This window comes from Rhipicephalus microplus, chromosome 4 (genome assembly GCF_043290135.1).
Source record: "Rhipicephalus microplus isolate Deutch F79 chromosome 4, USDA_Rmic, whole genome shotgun sequence".
In the NCBI taxonomy this organism is placed as follows: Eukaryota; Metazoa; Arthropoda; class Arachnida; order Ixodida; family Ixodidae; genus Rhipicephalus; species Rhipicephalus microplus.
In genome coordinates this window covers 117,872,057-117,890,837 of record NC_134703.1, presented here as the reverse complement: position 1 = coordinate 117,890,837, position 18,781 = coordinate 117,872,057, and positions in this window count along the sequence as shown.

Genomic DNA, 18,781 nt, shown 5'->3' with positions numbered 1-18,781 from the left:
GATAGCCGTACGTCTTGAAAAAAGGTAGGCACCTACATCACATACACTGAGTATGCCCCGTATACAAGTGATTTCGCAACTGGGAACCACATTTTAAAAATTGTTTTTTATTAACATATATATGACATAAGGCAGTATAGTTTGATACATGTTACCTTAGCTTTATTGAATTTCGTGCATACAAAAATATCGTCGGAGTTTACTGGAAAATCTGTCCATATCGAAAAGCCATCGAAAAATTGCCGAAGGCAAACAAATGAATAGCCTGCAGACGTGGGCTCATAGATGAAAATGACATCATGAAGCATTTTAACCAACTCGTGTCTAACTGTAGATAGATAGATAGATAGATAGATAGATAGATAGATAGATAGATAGATAGATAGATAGATAGATAGATAGATAGATAGATAGATAGATAGATAGATAGAAGAGTTGATCTTGGCGAGGTAAGCTTGTCATGCAATATTGGGATTACTCGCACTGGAGGCGCAATCCTAAAGAGAATGGAGCTGATAGTTAGCTATTGTACAGCCTTAATTTTTGTCTTTAACGTGACAGCGTTAAAGAGCTCGTTTCACATAAATTCCGATATCGGTGATGGTGTCAGCGGCAGTGTCGTTTATTGTGAGTGAAAAAAATGGCAGAATATGCACGGAGTGATTGATGAAGAGTGGGGCGAAGCGTCCATGCGTCCATCCGCCCGTCTGTGCGTGCGTCTGGTCGTGCGTCCGTCACTGCGTTCGTCCATGCATTCGCCCCTGCGTCCGTTCATGCGTCCATCCATGCATCTGTCTGTGTGTCCGTTCGTCCACCTATTCAACACTCCAAGTACTACCATCTCGATCTTTTCATCATATATTCCCCATATAGAAGCACCGCCCTCCAGCGGACATTCCAAGGACTAAACGAGAGGTGGCACACGCACACTTTCTTAGGGCTTGCGCTTCGGGTCTACTTCCTACCTCTAACCACCTTGAGTTCATGGTATATACTAGTTCACTGCGGCCCAACGCTCGCTAAACCTTTCTAAAACCTAGGAGGTTACGCCCAGCGAGTATAACGTAGCAACGTTTTTGCCTGTCAGATATTTTAAGCAACGTTTTCCCCTGTCAGATGATTTTAAGTGAAGTTTCAATTATTCGACTTTGCAATGTTTGAGCGCAGATTGTATTTAGTGCATGAACCGTGTTTGAAAGGTTATCACCTATTTATTGGCAATGTGCCAACATGGCAATATAAAGCTTTTTGCTTTTGAGTGTTTGTTTCCTTGGACTAATGGCTCACGCCCAATCAGGGGGATCGGCCAAGAAAGCGTAGTGCAATTTTTCTGTGAGCACTATACCGATGTGTAAACATGAATTTGTATTATAATATGAACAGTGTAAAGAAAACCACATAGGAAGAAAGTAAACAAAAATGGGGAACACAATTTGAGAAGTTTCGATATTTGAGGTGTTCTGATTAACATGCAGCTGCGTTTACTTCACCTCACCATTTAGAGTTTTTTACATACTAAATAATAACTATTTGATTGAAGATCACAATGAGATACATTTGAATGCCCTAATATATTCGCAAAAGGCATTGAAAGCATCACTGTGGCAATGCAACCAAAAGTAACGCATCAAAGTTTATTACAGTTTCCGCCGTCATTGTAACGCCTATTTTCAGAAATAGGCGTTTCATATACGGCGAAAAGAATGCAGTACAGAACGAAGACACCTGCACACCGGGTACAATAACAAGTGAAACTTTATTGGATAAAACAAACATAAATATGCAGTTACGAGAACACGGTTTGTGAAAGAAAATGATTGGAGGAGCAGACAGATTTCATTAATGACGCGCTTTCAGAAAAGCTGCCTAAGCAGATATAGCGACATAACTGAGGATTGTGGACACATGAATCACCAGCTTTGTTGATGAGATAACCTCTTCCATATCCCGCACTACATTGTCCTTTTAACAATCATATCATCGAACAAAGGCGCGCAGCCACACTCTCTACAATGCGATGATAGGTTAGAGCATGGTTGTCGTTTTATAGAAGCTTTGTGATCCATAATTACAAAATTCAACCCAAAATACTTCCCATACGACAGCGCAGTTCCGTAAACCGCACGATGTCCGCGTGGTGAAAGAAATTGCTTAGATGCCTGCTCGTTTTATTGTTATCTTTGTCCTCACTTGTTTTGGTAACCGTATACATATGTCTCTTTCCTCCAATAAAGTTTCACTTGTTAGTGTGCGCCGTGTCCATGTATCTTGCGTTTGTACTTCGTTTTTTTTGCGCAGCTCGGTTAGGATAACAAAATATTGCTCATGGTTTAAAATATGCTGCCTTTTTTTTCGTGCAACTCAGTTAGGATGAACTACCAACTCACCCAGCATACCTCGCTTCCCAGTAATATTTGCGTAAAACGTCTTAGAACTTATTATGCACCACTAACTACGCAGTCTTGAGGAATTACGCGCAGTAACGTGTGTACCTTTTTGCAATGTTTGGCTGTCTTTTAACCGCAAGGTCGCATTGGTGTTGTGATGCCCGATGACAATGTACGCCTGTATCATGCAATATTTCTGCAATATTTCATATTGGGCTGTGAAACCTGTAAATGGGATGCGTGTGTTTGTTAAGCATGACAGTTATTTTTCCTGCATTTCCAAAAAGAGGAAGTTATTCATACTTTATTTCCAAGCAGGCGCATAGCTGTGTTGTAGCGCACTTGCTTGCCATTCAAGTGGCCTGCATGGCTTTGATCATCACTCAGACTCGAAAATTTCACATTTCTTTTATTTGCACGTTTCAAAATTTTTGGTCACTTAAAAGAACCACAGAACCAGTTGCACCTACGCCGAAGTTTCTGCGGAACGACCTCTTTATCGCTGTTGCGTTAGTGGTGCAGTATTGGTAGAACCTAAAGTGTGTTGTGTTTACAAACGACATTTTTATTGTAGTTTTGTCAATAACTATTGCTAATCGTTTCGGTTCCCACGTGCAGAGAGACCTAAAAAACAGTTTTAGCAGCCACGCTGTAGGCCAATCCTAGTCACAATACTTGTACATGACAAACTTGCATACCAATCGCTTTTGACCGAACTCCATAGAGGTTGATTACAAAGTAATTTAAAAGTTCTATGCACACGCAGTTCATACGGTCAACAGCAAGTCAATATTTTTTTGATTCACTATGGACGCTCGATTTCGACGCCAGAAAAGTTCTAAATAAAGACATTGAGGAAAACCTTTTTACATAACTTGAGTTGCGATTCAAGTTCTTTCATGCTATTTATCATTGTTAAGTCTGAATCGATAAAGCGAAATATTTACTTGCACCGTAATATTCTCAGGACCCGTTCACCATAGGTTTAAGATAAGACAAATCGCAAGCAAGGCTGACGTATTTCAAAATGATTGTTTTACCAAAACAATCAGACAATGGAACCAACTGCCATCTAGCATTGCCTCTACAATCCTAAATAATTTGTTGTATTCTATGTGAGAATGAGTGTATGGCATTTTTATTCAGTGTGTTGCATTTTTCAATTATATATGTATTTGTGTGGTGGATTGTGATTGAGGCAAATGATTAATTGTTTGACTATGTATATCTTCCCTTTCTACTTTTTGTAAACGCTCCTTTATTGTAATGCCATTTAGTGCTGTGGGTAATAAAATAAATAAAGTGTCGATAGATAAGCTCTAAATTAAGCACAATCAATGTATCTCTTAAGGATAAGGGGACTAATAATGACATGCCCCCACCACAAACTCTAAATAGGTTGCCAAGTTACGTTTTAGCAATAGTTTTTTTCAGAATAACTCGAGGTATAATGAGGATAACTTGAACAAGAATGTTGAAAGGATACGCAACCCCTTTGTTTTGGAGACGATGGCGACTGCATGCAGGCCTTTACAAACAGCAATATTTTTCTCTTTAAAATGATTTGTGGGACTTTAGTTTATGCCGGCGAAAGAAGCTAAATTTATGTAAATGAGTCATCTGAATAACTTTTCATAAAGGTATTCATATAAGGCCGTACTTAACCTTATATAGATGCTTCCATATAGAGCTATATATATCGATGATTGCCATGAATGGCCCATATACCAACGTTCATATATGTGTTTATAAGAGATGAGTATATCAGGCTGTGTAGGGCCCATATATGGCTACATCATCAATTAGGTATATCAGGTTATATATTGCCTATATATGGGGATTCCGTATAAAGCCTGATATGCCCGATTCCTGGCAAAGCCATATGTGGGGATTTTTGTATAGGTTCATATATAGGATTTTCGTAGGGAAAAGCTCCTTAAGGCGTAGCTTTATCCATCCTAACTCGTCGTGGTTCATGCCACCTAGATCGACGACTCACTCGGCAGGTGCGGACAGGCAGACATACAAAGACAGACACACAGACAGGCAGACGGACGGTTGTACGGACGAATTAACATACAGATGGACGAATGCATAGACGGACGGACGCATGGACATAAATACGGCAGCAAAGACGGACCGACAGACAGACACACGGACACACAGACGGACAAACGAACACACCGACGGACAGACGAACCGAAGCATGGTGGCAAGGATGGTTGCACGCTTCACCTCACTCATCATTATTTACTCTGTGAATATGCGGTGAGTTTCTCGGATCGCAAATTTTGGCAAATCTTATCATAAGAAATATCTCAGGCATTTATTATAAACATCATTCCTTGGATACAACCAAATGCACTGTAGAAACTGGCAACCTTCAGGTATTTTTTTTTTGGAATTCCGTGAGGAGCAATCACACTAACGGGCGCCTTCTCAATACAAAAACTGACAAGCCTACTTGAAAATTGTGGTGTGTTGCATTTTGCTTAAGACAGCAAAAGATGGTTAACGTTTAACAAAGTTTTCATGAACTTCCTTTTCACATGATCGGCTTCGAACTTCGGTCCAGAGAGACGTAAACAATCTTGCGCTGCCGGCACTCAATCGACTATGACATAGCTAAAACTGTTCGTAGAATAACACAACGTGGACAAATTTGCCTTGGGTATTCGCTGATATCGACTTGGCCTTTGTATTGCTGCAACTACCCTGTGAGATCAGATATAAGCACTGCTTCCATTTGTAGCGTTTTGTAGATTCCTTTTTATCATTCTTTTTTTCCGCAATTAGCCAGGCTCTCGACTGCGCATCTAAATTTTAATGTTCAAGGACGACATGTCCCAGGGTACTCAATGGTATCTATTTTCATCGATCACTTTACGTATCTCTCGGATGCGATTGTGGGGTCCAAGGCACTTGTCTGGAGCCAAACCACGCGTCACATTGTACACAGTCCATCCGACGACATAGGTAGAAGTTCTTTGGTATTTAATCCATTGGTAAGTCGCGAACATCTGCATAAAAGGGACACATGCGCTTTAATGCACAAAACATTCGCGCATTCACATACTCTGAGCATAGAAACATTGAGTGATTTCTTGAAAAGCCGCGCGGTACTTCCACGATGATGTTCTTTTTACCTCGGTATCCCGCGTACATCATATCCCGCTGATGCCTTCGATAATATATAATACGTGGTATGCATGCATGCATCTTTTATATGCCTTTTGAATGCTTATCAAACTACATACCTTGCCTATAAAAAATTGCTATGTACCACTTCTAAACTGATACATATATAAAATAAATCAACACGTTGGGATCGGCCTGTGAAAAGCTTCCTGTCACTGTGTTTCAGACCGCCTTAGGGTTCGAGCTTCTTTTTCTACGTATTCATGTCTAATCCCAGATGCTTTTGTAATAACCTCGTGAAGTTGGGGTGGACAAAAATTATTGTGGAGGGTAAGAGGATTTGATGAATAGTTCCCGCTAGTAAGAGCAAGAAAAATAATTCTCTTGGATGCGCCTTCAAACGCTTTTCTAAAGAAGCAAGGGAGACGTACTCATGAACCACGTGCTTTGGTATGCAGCTATGAGCCACAGGTGACAGACAGATTGCATATACCCAATAATGGCTAGAACAAACACTGGTAACTTAAACGCGACAGCGTTAAGTAAAACTGACATCGGCAGGGATGACCCGATAAATGCAAACAATAAATATCAAAGTCTCAGCAAAAATTCAACCCAAGGATTCTGTGATCAGGTCACGTGTTCCACCACACACAAAAAAGCTACGCAAGGTCTCGAAACTTTCTTAAGAAAAAGGTTTCATGCAGGCGCTATGCAAGAGTAATGTTGGTGAAACATTTTTCGTGGCTGCAGTGCTGGCTACTCAACTATATAAACAATGAGTATGCGCTGCTCTAAAGAATTCTTCAGGTCGTGGTAATGTGATTTTATGCATAGGCACTTTCACGCATGTTGCCTATGTACCACTGGCCAGCGCTGCTATTCTCGCAAGGATAAGCGCTACCTATTAGCTTGCGACTTCCTATTTGGGTCATATCGATGTTGCTGCAGATATGCGACACTCTAAACAACTAGTTATATAAAACGTACGCGACCATTCAACACGCACATCGGTGGGTGCAACACTCCTACAGACCTTTAGTGGAATCTTGTAATGTTTCACTTAATAAAAATAACGCCAGAGCTAACTTCCATCCGCATGCTTCGAATAACATTGATTCCCATAATACCTGGATTCTGCCCATTTATAAAATGTAAATAATTGCTGTGCGCACTGCAGACAAATTGGACGTATCTATCTATCTATCTATCTATCTATCTATCTATCTATCTATCTATCTATCTATCTATCTATCTATCTATCTATCTATCTATCTATCTGTCTATCTATCTATCTATCTATCTATCTATCTATCTCCATGTAGTTGCCTGTAGGTCTGAGTGCTTTCGTGATCACCGCCTTCACTTTCAGAATATCACAATAAGTAGGAGAGGGTAAGAGAGTTTGGTGATTATGACTGTCCACTGATGACATGAATAATGTTAAAGTACCGTCGCGTACGTTGTGAAAACCTTTCCTTCAGGCACATCTGGCATATACCCGTACACTAAAGCAACGGTAAACGGGTATGTCAGGCGATGAACATACAGAACAGGCATTGGTAATTTAAGTGCAAAGGCGCAAAGAAAACCAACGTTGGCAGCACTGAGCCGAAAAATGCAAAGAAAATATGTTAACGTTTGAGCAGGAGTTCAACCCTACCATCTCGCAGCGTCAGGTCTCGGGAATTCTTTGGAAAAAAGCCTATGCAGGCGAAGAAATCATTTCCTGATTTTCAGTGCACACTTGGTCGACGGCAACATTGTTTTCCTTCCTTTAAGGACGCAGGAACTTTCTGGAGGTGCTCACATATACTCACTGGGCAATGATGGGAAGCATAAATCTTGGCACTTATCAATCTTGAGCGGGCGTCTCACGTTCGTAAGTTCAAATCGGTGAAACGCATTTTTTACTGGTACAAGAACGGTGTTTTATGTGCGAAGCATTTCTTAGCGAACTTCGGCGACATTGAGCGTACCTATCTATCTTGCCGCCTACGACTTTTAGCTCTCCTGGCCGTTTCGATAATAGTACCGATACCAAACTCCGTATGGCATAACATGACTGTATGAAAAACATATTTGATGAGTCATAACATGAAAATCACAATAATTATGTCATGCATGTCATAATGTACATTTCATGATCCTGCAACTCTTGCGATGGTTTCGTTCAAAGGACATGCTGCAAAACTCGTATGGTTTGACATGATCGCATGGCGAACACAAGCGACAGACCATAACATAAAAATCATGAATTTTGTGTCATGTAACAACATGACCACGTTACACACTCATGATGCGCTCGCGGCCGTTTCGCTAGCGTCACAATAAACAAATTTGGTATTGCGGTGAGTGAATGCATGACGAAGGTATATGCCTGGTGCAAACATGATAATTATAAGATGCATGTCATGTAATAACATCACAACATGCCACGCTCATGATGCGCTGGCGGCCGTTTCACTAGCTTCACATATACCGGATTTGTGACTGCGGGACGTGAATGAATGACGAAGGTATGATGCTGGTGCAAGCATGATAAGAATGAGATACGTGTCCTGTAACAACATGACTACATGCTACCCTCAAGATGCGCTCGTGGCCGTTCCGCTAGCTTTACAAGTACCAAAATTGGTATTACGTGACGCCAAATGATCAAGAAGATATGTGATTGGAGCAAACATGATCATGAGATGCGTGTCATGCGAAAACATGACTGCAGGCCAAAGTCAAGACGCCAATACCTTTCAACGTGACGCGGTGCGCGTGCTCGCCAGCGTGAGGCCGGCGTTTATTTCGTCGCGTCCCGCCGGTGTTGCCACGCCAGGTGCCGGTTCTGCCATAGACTCGCAGGCACGCGCCGCGTTGCGTTGCTTTGACGCATGCGCGTTTCAGCGCGTCCAGTGTCCCTCCGTCACGAAAAGAAGGAGACTGAGTGTTGTCTAGGTAACGCATCGGCGTGAAACACAGCGTGTCGCATGTCCCGCCATTTGCCGTCGGGCCCGCCGACGGACGCTGGTTGTGCCTGGCGTCAGACTATAGAGTGCTCGCGTTTTGCTAATGTAGCGTCATCGTGCCCAGCGCACGCGCGTCACCGCTTTATTGGAGTATATTGGGCCCTTCATGACGCGCTCGCGGCCGTTTTGATAGCTCCACATATACCAAATTCGGTGTTACGTCACATCAATGGATGACAAAATATATGACTGGTGCAAAGATTATAATCCTCACGTTTTTCATGTAGAAACATAATGATTGATATGTAGGGTTTAACGTCCCAAAACCACTATATTATTATGAGAGACGCCGTAGTGGAGGGCTCCGGAAATGTCGACCACCTGGGGTTGTTTAACGTGCACCCAAATCTGAGCACACGGGCCTAAACATTTCCGCCTCCATTGGAAATGCAGCTGCCGCAGCCGGGATTTGAACCCGCAGCCTGCGGGTCAGCAGCCGAGTACCTTAGCCACTAGACCACCAAGGCGGGGCTTCATGTAGAAACATCACAACAAACCACGCTCATAGCGCGCTCACGGCTGCTTTACTAGACAAGAGTGGCGATGTGAGCTTGTTGGTGAAACATTTGAAAGAAATTTATGTAGCGCGAGGCGAAAAACGAACACAGGAAAAAATAGACTGAGAGGACAGTCTATTCTCTCAGTCTATTCTTTCCTGTGTTCGTTTCTTTGCCTCGCGCTACATAAATTTCTTTCAAACTCTTTACTAGCCCACATATGCTGAATTTGGTATCACGTGACGTAAATTGAATACAAAGGTAAACGGCCCATCTAGACATGATAATCATGACACGAATGTCATGTTCGGCATCATTTACTTACACTTCGTAATGTTGGGCTGATATTAAAGTGACACATCATCATTTCTCGTTCGTGCTTCACATATCGCCAATTCACACTGTACGTGGGATCTGCCATTGATTTGCGCAGTCAACAGCGCAATATACAGGAACGCGTCTGTTACCCAGGCAGAGCGAAAAGAATGGCTCCCTCCATAGACGCCGACGGGAGCGGTGTTACGGTACGCAATCTTCAGCGTTATCGGATCAACAATAGGGTGTTTAAAAATAGTGCACCGCAAGCCCTTGCGATGCAGCCGCTGCCACTGCGCATGCGTCGTAACACGAGTCGGCATTCGCGTTCACGGACCGCACGCAAAAAAATTGAAATCGCGTGCGGTGATGGCAGCCCGCATGTGGCCTGCTAGCGCTGGTTTCGAGGCTACGGGTGGTGATGGCAGCCCGCATATGGCCTGCAAGAGCTGGTTTCGAGGCTATGGTGTCGCTGCGATTGCGCGTTGAGGATCGCAGCAGGGCAAACGCTATTCTAAAACCCATATAGCGCCCGCTACGCCAGCAGCACTTGCAAACGGTATTCGAAATCTCCCTAATATTAGGCGGCCAAAACACCGACCACGTATACAATGCAATTTAGGATAAGGATCTTTGGTTTTACGTACAGTTTCCAATCAAATTTTTTTCCCAAGCAGCTGGTTTTGATGATGACCGGCAGGTTGCCGTTGTCAATCTCAAGATGGCTATAGCGATTAGAGCCCCACTTTCGCTGATTATATCACTCGCCCACAAATTCTCAGTGATTGCAAGTGCGGGAAACAAAATATTTTACAACGCACCGCTGTCTTTGTTTCTGCCTACTCTATGAATACAGACCACTTAATGAAACCTCACTAATGCTCGCTCGAAAACTTTGATGTGAACTTGCTGCAACCGAGCGACACCATTGTTGTTTACCGGGGAAAGAAAAAAGAAAAAAGCACCAGAAAACCAGAAAACTGGAAGCAGCAAAGGACAAAACGCATGCACCAGTGAAGCGTCCTAATATTGATGCGAATAATCTTGAATGTAATAGTTAAGTCTTTTCTTTGTATATTTTTCAATGTGCTACGCAGTATACAAAAGTTATTGTTCGTGGACTGCATGCAGAAGCGTAATAAAAAGGGCGTGCTTTTTGGCTGTGCGGCCACATAAACTTGTCGCCAAGTATAGTTTGTGTCTGAGTTAACTAACAATTCCTACTTACAGTTAACTATACACGTTTGTCTTTCAAGTGATCTTTATTATTTAATTTGGTGCGCATATAGAAACGCCTTTCTCGAGCCTACGGAACAGTGAGAGTACAGCACTACATACACAGTACAACCACCATTAAATTTAATAGTTCCACTGTTGTTTAGTGCAATGAGCAATTAATCGCAAAGTACTTCTAGACGAGCCCAAAATAAGAGCACTAAACATGAACATATTTCAACATTTCATCACTCGGAGCAAATGACATATTATGCACCAGCGAAAAAGAGCATGCAAGAACTGTCCTTATTACAAGAGAACAGAGTACAAAAAGAAAGGTGCTCACTGTAAACTGGTACGTGTAATTTTTCTCATCATACTCGCTTTGTCGACGAAAGTTGGCTGGCTCAGCACTTGTTCGCCTAAATTTACTCTTACCTAGCCGAGCTCTGAGCGCAGGCTCAAAATTAAGCATGATATCTCACTGCGCTGATTCGGCAACCTGTTTTCAGTTTGTGCGAACTATCGTTCTTTGTTACTGAGAGCACATCAATATTATGTATATCGCAAATTTACTGTAATTTAATCATATCATACCGGCTGTCATGCTGCGAGTTAGTGAAGGCGCCCACCTTTTTTCTTATAGTTGCTGGCGTGTCGAGGCTTATAACTGATCCCGAGTCTGCCCCAGAGGCAAATGCGCAGTTACGTTGACTTACATAAGATATAGAAGGGCTCGTTGAGTTTCCATGGAAGAGTTCTCTTTCGCATAACTGCAAACAGGAGGAAAAAAAGTGCGCGCATAAATCATTGCAACTAATAGGTAATGGACACGCCAGTAAGACTCCGATTCGCATTTATTATGCACAAAGCGATTGCTGGCATGCGAAGCCATTTACAGATACAATTATAACGAAGATGACGTTGTGGTGCACTGGTTTTATGTTTTCCCTTCCTAGAACATGATTCTAGAGGCATTGTGTGCCTCAAGTAGGTTACTGTCACTGCCTACACTCTGCAAGCTTTGTTCATTGGCTTTGTTTTGCAGATATTCAGGACTGGAGAGTATGCAGTTTTTATTTCACTGTTTTTATTACCCACTGCGTTCGCTGGGGCAGGGCTTGAAATGTTGGCAAACAATATCAAGCCCACTCATGAACCCTTACGTGTAGCACCAATGTTCTATACAGATACGTGTGCGACCATTGCGGAAGTTCAGTGACCTTATTTTAAATATAATTGCTGCAAGCCACACTTGCATTGACGCTATGCTGCTCTGATCGCAAACAAAAGTAGATAATATTTTTAGTGCACTATTAGCCATTAGAATGCATTTGTAGAAGGAAAATTTGTAGTACAATGTCTTATAGCTCTTTTTTATTTTTGCAATTGTTGGCTAAAGCTGTGTAGAAGGTACAGTGTGTTTTGTGCTCACTTTGCTTGCTGCAGAGGCTCTGTTTGAAGAAGGATTGAGTTGGTGATGTTGTAAAGAAGAAGACGTACTTCACCGCAGAGGCAGCAGAATCGAGCGTGAAGCAGAAGCTCGAGCTCGTGAACTGCGGCTGGTGCATCGCCTTTCTAGCAACAATCTTTCGGTTCAATAAATCACCTTCATATTTGAAGAAGCCGTGCTGGGTACCGTCCCCCATAGAGTTTACTAAAATACACTAGAGGGAACTTTGGCGCTAGTGCCTATGGGAGCTTAAACGCACGGCGCTTCAGCAAGCATGAGAATGATGGGCAGTACACACATTTGTCTAATTTTCATACTTCTGGCCTGCTTCTGGCTCCGTGTGTGGTCGTGTGGCTTGGAGCTGTTTTTTTTACGAAAACAAATGAGTAAATGTTCAGCGTTGGCGCTTCACAAAATTATTCTTTTAGGCTTACTATTTTGAATCGGGTCACCAAGTTAAAAAAGGGGGTTCGTTCTTTTTTTCAAAACAAAACCGTAACCAGCAATAAACGACCCCGCAAGTACGATTCGCTTCCGCAAGTATGAACTATAGGCAAATGTGTTTACTACCCATTATTCTCATGGTCGCTGAACGATCGCAGCGCAGAGTTCCCTCTAGTTAATTTTAGGAAACTCTATGCCGTCCCCTATGCCTTCCCGCTACGATCCTGGAACTGCGTTCTCGATGGCTACCATCTGCTATGCCGGACGCCGGTCAGCAGACGCTTCCATACCCTCCAGCCCCCTGTCCAGGCAGTGTTCCTCAGCGGGAGCCTCGCATCTTCAGTGGAACAGATGATAACGACGTTGAAGATTCGCTCTTTACTTTCAAACGGGGTAACGCTTTGAATAGATGGATGGATGCGGACAAGTTGACACGCATGTCGTTCTACCTCACAGGTGTTCCAGCCTTTGGCTTAGAAGCCTTGGGAGAGGTGTCTGAACGTGGCCGCATTTCAAAACATCGATTGTAGCGGCTTTCGATCGACTTGCCACCCGAAAACGTCGTGCCGAGCAGCGTTTAGGCCCACGCGCACAAGAAAGGGGTGAAACCTTCACTAGTTACATTGAAGACGCCGTCGGTTTGTGCAGACGCGTGAACGCCGCAATGACGGAAGCTGAATATTTTAAGCACATCTTGAAAGGGATTGACGACGACGTTTTTCAAATGCTCTTGGCGAAAAGGCCGACCACAGTTAACGGCGTAATTAGCATGTGCCAAAGCTATGATGAGTTGCGGAAGCAGCGAGCTCTGCCAAGACGCCCTCTAGTGCAAGATTTTGCAGCACTGTCTAGTGTGACCAATGGTCATGACTAAGCGTCGCTAATAGCCGTAATAAAAGCATTTGTCCGCGAAGAAGTCGCGCGAAAGCTTTTCTTGGCGCCCTTCGCACCAGAACCTACTACAACTTTACCGTCGTCTCTCCGTGCCGTCATTCAAGGAGACGTCGCTGAGGCCCTATCAGCTCCCGCGAGCATAATCTTATGGCTGCTCCACTCACCTACGTCGCGACTGCAGCCATGCCAACTCGCAATGCGCCTGCGCCTCCGTTTCAGCCTCGCGAGAGCTACGCCCCACCTCCAGTCCAGTGGACCTGCACTAACACCGCTAACCCGTGGCGCACCTTCGACAATCACCTGATATGTTACGTACGCCGATACCCCGGACACGTCGCTAGATATTGCCGCCGCCGGACGCATATCACCGACGAAAACCATGGTGAGCCCTTGTTGCCGCTTGACTTCAATGCGCATTATGGTTCCTCCACTCTAATGCCAGCCCGCTTTCAGGACAACCACCACCCTCGGTCGGGACGTTTTTGATAGGCCTCTCCAGGACGCCGCTCACCTTCTCCTATGCGTTAACGGCCCGCGCCTAACAAGAGGGAAAACTAGACGCAGTTCCTGTGGCAAGAACTGCGCGAGTTTTGGTTAGCCCAAGACTTACTCGTCACCTACCAATGTTATTGATGTGTTCGTCAAAAATATCGCTACTGTCGTCCTTGTAGATACCGGTGCAGCTGTTTCTCTTATCGAGGCTGGATTTTGCCGCTCAATTTGTAAGGTTACGACGCTTTTCTCCGAATTGTCGCTTCACACAGCCAGTGCTACACCTGTTCAATCAACCGCAGTCTGGACAGCCCGTGTAACAATTCAGGACGTTCTGCATACGATAGAGTTCATCGTTCTTTTATCGTGATCCCATACCGTTATCTTGGGATGGGACTTTCTGTCGCGTCATAACGTCGTAATCGACTGTGCTTAGGCTGAAGAGGACTTTTGCTCACTGGATGACCAAGCGTACGTCGACACCCAGTCTGCCACTAAACTTGTCGTTGACGACGACAACTACATCCCTCCATGCTCTTTTGCGTTCGTACTAGTTTGATGCATCGCTATATCTGACGGCACGGTCTTCTTCACACCATCTACAAAATTCGTAACTCGAAATGCCCTCCTACTGCCTTTTGATGCTCTCAACTTTGTATAAATATCAACCACGCTGCCAATTTATGATCATGAGTCTTCACCTTCATCCCTACTTTGTCACGAGTGTCTTGGCCACGTCTAAATGATTAGTTCTGCCAGACTTTTATCCGTTCTCGATGATGTGCCTTCTACCTCCGTCTCTGAACTCGCTGTCGTCTTCACGGCTGACCCAACGTCGGCAAACATGTTTTAACCATTCATCGCTGAAGATTTGGTAGCGTCGCAGCGTTCACAGCTTCTCACCATCCTTGAGTGCTACCGCCATTCTTTCAACGTTGCACGAACATCTCTCGGCCATGCCTTAGCAGTAAAACACAGCATCGACACTGGGTCTCACTCACCGCTGCGACAACGACCATATCGCGTTTCCGCAACAGAACGCCACATCATTGCTGAGTAAGTCAAGGGAATGCTTCGCAGAGGCGTTATTCGACCTTCACAGAGCCCATAGGCGCCTCCGGTGGTTTTAGTGAAAAAGAAAGACGGTTCCATTCGATTCTCTGTTGATTTCCGGCAATTGATCAAGAATACGCTGAAGGATGTCTATACACTGCCGCGCATTGACGATGCTTTCCACTGTTTACAGAGCGCCGAGTTCTTTTCCTCGTTATGCTTGTGGTCAGGCTACTGGCAAGAGCTGATGGCAGAGGCCGGTCACCCCAATATCACTTTTGCCACGCCAGACGGCTTATTTGAATTCACCATCATGCTCTTCAGACTTTGCAACGCGCCTACAACGCTCGAACGAATGATGGACTACATCCTGCGTGGACTTAAATGGAAGATCTGCCTGGGTTACTTGGATGACATTGTGGACTTCACCCCTAACATCGACCAACACTTATGTCGCCTTCAGCATGTCCTTACTTGCTTCAGCAACGACCATTTGATATTAAACGTGAAAAAAATGTCCATTTGCCAGGATTCAACTGACAACTTTAGGTCACGTTGTTTTGCAGAAAAGCATCCTCCCGAATCCCGAGAAACTGCACGCTATTACAGACTTCCTAAACCCGCCACCATCAAAGAACTTCGGAGCTCTATTGGCTAGTTTTCGTCTTTCCGCTGATGCGTCCATACTTTGCGTCTAATATATCACCTTTTGCGCAACTCCTCGGCAACTGTAAATACCTCTCATTGTGGTCTCTTGCCTGCGACGAGGCTTTCACCACCTTGCGACGGTTTCTCACGACGCCACTCATTCTACGTCATAATGATCCTGAAGCTCGAATGGCCCGAACACAACATGGCTCGAATGTTTTCTAAAAAATCGTTCTCAATTTGTTTCAGTTAATAATGTAAGCTCTGAACCAAGTGCCGATCAATCCGGTGTACCACAAGGCTCCGTACTAGGCCCACTGCTCTTCCTTATATACATTAATGATTTACCGTCCTGTATTACCTTCAATATTCATTTATTTGCGGATGACTGCGTAATCTTCAGAGAGATAACTTGTGATGGCGATATTACATCTCTTCAACATGATCTTAACTCCATTTCTCTTTGGTGTAAAACATGGCTCATGGAATTAAACAATAAGAAATGCAAATTTTTACGTGTTTCGAGAGCGAACCATCAACTTCCAAACTATTACCTTGATAACACCCCTCTTCAATCCGTGACAAACTATAAATACCTTGGGGTGCATATAACAACTGATCTGACCTGGACTGTTCACTGTAATTACGTCATTAAAAATGCTAACCGAATGTTAGGTTACCTCCGCCGCAACTTTTCAATGGCCCCTTCTTTCTTGAAACTTCTTCTTTACACTACACTAATACGACCTAAACTCGAATATTCCGCTGCAGTATGGGATCCTAGTCATGCCAACCTAATACACTCTCTTGAAATGGTACAGAATAACTCAATTTGTTTTATACTTTCTAATTACAACAGCACAGCTAGCATAACAGCCATGAAATCTAGCCTCAACTTACCTTCACTTTCATCCCGTCGTAAAATGTTTCGCCTCCACTTGTTTCACAAACTGTTTCATCACACATCGCTGCGGGACGGTCTTATCTTGCCTCCTAGTTATATCTCACCCCGGCTTGATCTTTCCCATAAGGTCTGGTTGCCTTCTTGCAGGACTCGCGCCTTTTCTCAGTCTTTCATACCTCGCACCTCTGAGGACTGGAACCGGCTTTTCGCATCAGCGGCAACCATTGTAAATCACCTTCATTTCAAAAGTGTCTTAGCTAGTTATGTGTAATTACAGCCAACAAAGTATTGTATTACCCGATGCTGTGTTGTTCCTGTACAGTATTTATTTTCTTGTCGTTTTTCCTGTCTTGATGTAATTCTCATCATTCCCGCGTTTTTGTTTGCCATAAAGCCTGTTAGCTAACCTGTATAATGAAGATCTTCTGCTCGATGTAAGACTCGCCGCTGCATTTTGTAAAAATTTTTGTCTTTTCTTTCTCAACCATTCCCCTCTGTAATGCCGTTTGGTCCTGAGGGTATTGCAAGAAATAAATAAATAAATAAATAAACTGTAGCTGCTTAAGGTCAGGAATGGGACGTCCGTGCTTGGTTCTCAACACAACGGTATCCGCCTTAGCACTGTCGAATCCATCCTGCAGGAAGTCGCCCTCCGCAGGAGTCGCATTGATTCATCTAAATATGCCCAAATTGAACGTAGAGCAAACTCGGCTCCTCGGTAGGGCCCATTGTTGGTGTTCAGGCAAATCTGAATTTAAAGTGTCTGGACTGATCGACCTAGTGCTCGCACAATGCTGTGTTGCGACACTAAAATCAATAGCAGTGCGCACGCCTCTGCGCACAAAGTGGGCTCCCCAGTGTTCAAAATCTTGATGCCTGCTCGAAGTATGACATCCGCAGTGGCATGGCCCCGAACACAAAAGCTGTCTCCACCCCAGGCATTATGGTGACCGTTCAAGTCCCCGCAGAGGAGAAAACTACAGCCCAGGCGAGCAACTTAAGAAAGCAGGCTTGAAGCGTTCGAAGGTTTGTTGGGACGCACTTAGAAGCTGGCCACAGTGGTGTCCTGGGAGCCTACATGCACTTTTCAGCACAACATTCCAGCGGGCCACTTGCAAGGTCATCAACACGGACTACCGTCTGTGTGATAGAGGTATGCGCGCACACGGCACATCGGTCAGCGTCTTGGTGATTGCCATCCACCAGACATGACTCGTCGGAGCATTCGGAGACAGCGCAGGATATGGCGCTGTAGTAGCCGACAAATCCAGGTAGCCTTAGCGTCTCGCTAGTGACGTACACTTCCCGCAGAGCGAGTACATCGTACTCGTTCTGATGCAAGTGCTGTTTAGGTTCGAAGTGCTGCTGCCGCAACGAGTTGGTGTTCCACTGGAAAACACGTGGACGGCGGCTGGGCCCTTGACTAGCCATAACGACTGGAAGTTTTCTGCAAGCCACTGGCCTGGAGGCAGTTGATTTTCAGCGGACTGTCCCAGGGGAGGAGCTCACTGACCACGCGCAGTGAGATGCAGCCAGGTGATGATGGCGTCTCACGGATCATCCTTCAATTGTGGCATGGCCTCGGCGGAAAGCGCCGCAGCAGGTGTAACAGGAGATGCATTGGAATCAGTACTAGGTTGTACTGAACGGACGGACACTGGCCTGGTGGTGGGCACGGGTTGGTACCGGGCGTGTTGCAGCCCAGTTTAAGCAGCGAGCAATTAACGCTGTTAGTTCGCAGTCATCCTTTGTGTGTTCTCTTCTTGCGTCCTTTGTGCTTGAGAAATGCGCAGAACACTTTCATTCACTTGCCGCTCTTTGCACGGTACATTGTGAGATGTTTTGTTTTGGCCTGCACTTGCTAATGTTAATGCGTCCACATTCTTTAGTGAAGCACACCATGAATTTACTGTATTCTCGTTTCCTGTTATTCATCCCGTACTTTTGATAGAGCATGCCATGCGTGTTATCTCCACATCATGCGGGAGCGTGTAGGTTCATCGCGCGTTTGCAGAATTTCGTTCGCCGACTCCATCAAGAGATTTTTGAGATAGCGTGAGGGACAGAGGCCACATTGTCTTACCATGCCCAGTACACAGACGGAAAAGCGGTCACGCGTGAATTCGTTTTCGCAGTTTTAAGTGTGAATACACTTTATAAGCGACCCCAAACCATCCACCGCCGTCAGCAGAGTCCGCAGTCTTCTCTCTATCTTTAAAAGAAAGAGGACTTGGCGGACCGCAGTGCGATGCTCTACCAAATAAGCCACGGACGCGACGCTGATATCGGTGTCAGTAACGCGCCTTATATCTTTAACGCCG